The sequence below is a fragment of the Buceros rhinoceros genome, unplaced genomic scaffold (assembly GCF_000710305.1).
Source record: "Buceros rhinoceros silvestris isolate BGI_N320 unplaced genomic scaffold, ASM71030v1 scaffold26927, whole genome shotgun sequence".
Taxonomy (NCBI): Eukaryota; Metazoa; Chordata; class Aves; order Bucerotiformes; family Bucerotidae; genus Buceros; species Buceros rhinoceros.
Genome location: NW_010420819.1, coordinates 1 through 5,047, shown reverse-complemented (window position 1 = coordinate 5,047; position 5,047 = coordinate 1).

Below are 5,047 nucleotides of genomic sequence, written 5' to 3'. Positions count from 1 at the left end.
CAACAGAATGTCTCAGGTACCAAGTCTTTAAGAGGAAAGGTACAGTCCTCTCATAGCTCCTGAGAGCATGTCCCACCGCCTCCGGGGCTGTAGGTCTGTGTTCCCACCCTACATGTCCAGATGCGGGGCAGGTACTTCAAATGAGGAGAAATATTGATGTCCTAAACCTGATTGCTCCATCCTGATGCTCTGGATGGAGACTCACAGCTGATAGGAGCTGGCTGGCTGTCCTCCTGCGACTGTTATAGCTGGCACTTGTGGATGCTCTCTGGTAGAGCCAAGCAGACTTGGCAGCATGTGTGATAGGAACTCAGGGGATTTTTTTTGGCCTGGAATTTCATGATCTTTACCAAATTTACCCTCTTATATAGAGGGAAAATAAAGTGAGGTGTTTGAGTGACATGTTTCCAAGCCTCCAGACATTCTGTGGCTACTGATGCACTGAACCCTAAAGCAGGAACAGAAGGGCTGTGCACCTCAAATACTGGTAGGGCATGGGCAGCCACCCACAATACTTAGAGGAAAACTTGCATTCCGATGTTCCTCACATGAGAGGACAGCAGATTTTTCACCTATGACAGGCCCCCTCCCAGTGAAGCACTACCTGGAATAATTCAAAGACTGTGCACAAGCTAATCCTCACAATTTTTTTAGCAGGGAAGGCAATAAACCCCCAGCCTGTAAAGCTTCCAAAGGCCAGATACGGCTGCACTAGAAATTGATAACAGTATTTCCACAGCAGTTTATGCAGCAGCCACCCAGCTGCTCCAGGGCTCCTCTTCACCAGGGACTGAACACCCCCAGCACACACCAAAGCTACTGTCCTAGAAGTGTATTTTGGCATGTCCGAAAGATCCAGCTAACAGCACCCACAACGAAGTGCTGGCAGAAGAAACCTCCCTGTTTTCCTTATTCCCTACGGCTCAGTCATCCTCCCCCACTTCTCTAGCAGTTTTCTTTGCACTTTGACTTCCACGTGAGCTGGCAGCTCGCTGTCCTGTCCACCTCTCCACGCTCACCCATCTCCTGGGGACGGGGCAGACCGGGCTCCGCTCTCCCTGGGCTCTGCTCAGATCAGAAGAGCCGTTCCTGAAGGGGTTCGAGGTATTGTACTGAGGGAGCTGAACGTTCACAAGCCAGCACGCCGGGTCCGTCAGTCAGCTCAAAGCTGCTGCTCGCTCCAGGTCCATCGACAGCTTTTCATGCCCTCTGTGCCTGACGCCAGCCTGTGGGGCAGCACAGGACCAGTATTCCCAGCAAGGGTAAGAGTCCCTCACCGCAGGGAGAAGTGACGGCTCTGGAGCTGTGCAGGGGCTTTCGGTAACCGCAGTGATGAAGTCAAAGGGCTTGGAACAGGTGAGATGGTGAAAGTATGAGGAATCCAGCTGGAAACCAGTATTAGGAAACTCTTGCTCTTCCAAAAACTGCAAACAGCTGCCGGGAAATCTTTCCCTTTCTCTGAGCCCCATCTTTAAATGGAGCAAGAGCTTCAAGCTAGGGCATCCGAACGCCTCTTTTCCTGGATGGCTGAAATACAATACTTCCTTTTCAAAAAAAGGAGAGAAAACTCCAGCCTACTCAAACACCCCAGACATGCCTCCCCACAGGGCCAGGAGGACTTTGTCAATTGTAAATTGTATTTTATGGGACTTGATTTAGCTCTGAGTCCAAGTCCCAAAATAAGCTCTTTAACCCATGTGCTGCTGCATGATTTCATATCTATAAATACTCGTTGGGAGCTGAGCAGGTTTCTGCATTAAGACCAACATCTGTTTCCCCTGACAGCCACAGCAGCACTTCGTCCCTTGGGGTCCACCACAGGGACACTGCGCTGGGGCAGGGGTTCAGTCCCACCAGCACAAACCAGCTCTCAGAGGGGCACGTGGGGTGATGGAGCCACCTCCCCAGGCCATCAGCCATGTGTCGCCTGCCACGAGCACAGGGACCAAGCTCCTTGGCCGTCGAGAGGGGGCTTTACAGAGAAGGTACCAACTTTGCATCATAAAACTCTGGGCTTCTGCTAGCAGAGACTATCACTAGAGATCATGAACACAAAAGAAGTCTGCAAGGGATAAACAGCTTCCAGGGGCCTAATTGTTCCAATGATGAGGTTCAACTTTCAGCAGCGGGTGAAACTGCTCATGCCGCTCCCAACAGCACTCACACAAACAAGCAAGTTCGAACGACTAACCCAACACAATGGCTTCGTGGGCGCTTGCTGCAGGTACAGCCCTCGCTGGCTTTATCACAGCACGTCCAAATCGCTTAAAAGGGGGTTGGGCAGCGCAAGTCTGCAGCTGTGCCCTGTGGCAGACTGCTTCTGGGTCTAACCCCCGTTACTGGGGAGCTGATGTCTCCCCGCTGTGAAGGCAGCCATCGGCCCAGGCACTGCCGAGCTGTAGGGAACGCAGCTGGAGTTCAGCTCAAGCACCCTGCCACACCTCCATTGAGGGATATAGCTCACGAAAAGGGAATAAAAAGCCAAATCTCCTGTTTTCTCAACAGCTCTGCAGTTTTGGACCGTACAAAGGGAGTGAGTTCCCCATCCGTAACTGTGTTCCCATCCGTGCCTGCAGACAGACCCAGAGGAATCTTCCAGTGTCCGGACACTTGGCTGATGGAGGAGGGAGGCTTCTGCTTCTCCCTGAGATGCCAAGTCCCCCAGCCCTGGGGCTGATTTACCCCAGCAGTAGCAGCAGCACTTTCCTCCTGCCCTACAGCCAGCTTCAGATTTTGCAAACCCTGTGCTGAAGAACTGAAGACAAAGTTAAGGACCAAAATCTGTATTAACTGAGTAAACTTAACCTTGGCTTTGACCAGGGTTTTTAGCTTCGTGGGATGTTTTCTTCCCCTGACAAAAATGGACTGAGTTTATCGAGAACAGTACACAAGCCCCACTGCCGGCACGGTCCAGCTGAAGCCGCTCCAGGAAGGCAGGGAATGCCAGCCTTCACGCTTTATCTCTGCTTCACGTTTCAACTCTCCACTTAGAGTTTAATCTAAACAACCCATTTGCCAAACAGAACGCCGTCCTGCTCATGCTGGTTTAATTTCCTCAGAAAGAATCCCCTAATACACTAGGCAAGACATCCACAATAATTAAATCCAACAGTGATTGAAAAGCAAATTTTCAGGGCCTTGCAACAAGCCCTAATGAGTTCCAGACCTGCCTCTCCCGACTTGCTCAAACTGGCTGTGCGACACTGCCAAGGCAAATTAAAATTTGACAGTATTCCACGCCGTGCCCAGAAGAAGTGCCCTTCCCATGATTCAGGAAATTAAACCGCCATCTACTGCAGAAACACTCATTTGTCTTTGGACATATATTATTCAGACAGCGATCCAGCATCTGTATTATTTTTATTTCTTGTTTTTATTATGTCATTTCATTCCCTTGACAGTACACAGCCACACGTTTGGAAAGGCTCAGATGGTTTCTGCACTCACAAGTCTTTCAGGTGCCTTGGAAGGCCTCAGACACAGCCCTGGGCAGCCTCGTCGCTCCATTCCCTGTGGATGATGCTCAAGCAGCTCCTGGGAGATGGGTTGAGCACAGAGGAGGCTTTACTGGGGTGTGTTTCTGCTCCAAGGCACAGCCCTCCTTGCTGCCCACATCCAGCCCTGCTTCTCTGCTCCCTCCCCAAGGGACCCCCAGCCTGATGGTGCTGGAGGGGCTTCACCCTGCTCAGCACTCCCAAGCCCTGCCAGCAGTGCTCAAGCAAGGCAGGAGTGTCTAACAAGAACAGACTGACCGTGGCCAGCAAAAACCCACAACTGTAGCTGCCCACAAAACAGGGTCAGTTTTCACTCTTCCAGTGCCTGGTCTCCACTCAGTGCTTGGTATGAGCTTCCCAAGGGCCTCCAATGGCATCCAAAGGTGCCCCCTCCAAAAGCTGCAGCAACCAGGAGCCTACGGACATGACTGAGGGTTATCAGCAACAAGGACCTGCTGGCAGAGGGCACATTTCACTGAGTCCCTGGGGACAACACACCAGAGGAGACCTTCCCAGCAGGACCTCGCTGAGCCTGGCCACCCCCTGACACCAGCAGGGCCAGGGTCAGGCCACCAGCCTGTCCTTGTTGGCAGGCACAGACAGGGCTCCTGGGGCAGCCAGCTGATGGAGTCAGCAGAGCTGGAGGGAGGAAAGGAAGGGAGGAGGAACTCCTCACTCTCACCCAGAAGTGAGGCATTTCAGGCAGGACACAGGGAGAGCAGGAGCACCACATTGCAGAGGGGAGGGCACGGCACAGCCCCAGTCACCCTCACTGCTCCCCAGTGACCCTCACTGCTGTGCACCAGGGCAACCTGCAAGGAGCAGCCAGTTTTCCACAAAATCCAGCAATTCCTGGGATTCAGTGGTGGCACAGCTCAAACCTAACAGGACAGAGGAGCTACAGCTCAAGGACAAAGACAGGCTGACCCTTCCCATCCTGATGGCCACAGAGGGATCTCCAAGGACAGCATGGGCAATAAATGTCCCACAGGTCACAGCAAGGGTGCCACCCCCCACTGGCAGGTCCGGAGGTGCCCCTGTGCCCTGGCAGCCCCATGGAGGCCAGTCCCTGGGCACAGCACCTGGCACTGCCCGGTCATGTGGCACGAAGAGCTGGGATGACAACAATGTGGAAACCGAGAAGCGTTGACATTAAGTGTTTAACTCATCTCCTAATTATGAGGTGACAAAGGTACAGCAAGGAAGGTCGTAAGAGCAGCTGCTCCCTGTCAACCCATGGCACACACTTTTTATTTAGCAGTTCAGATCCCTTCCACCCAGCGCTGCCCCATGCCAAGGGAGCATTTCGCTTATTCTGGTTCTTTTGCTCGCTGAAAGCAGCCGTGGGCGAGCCCCGGGATCGCTGGGGACACAACCCTTGGACTGCCGGACCAGCAGCAGCCAACGCTTTGCAGAGGAGCCAAGCAGCTGAGCCCAGGCCACCCGCTCAGAGCGGCGCTCGGTTCAGACACCAACGGCTGCTCTTCCAGCCAGAGCTCTGCTGACCGAGGCTCCGCGTACGGGAACGAGAGCAGCCCCAGCTGCGGCACCGG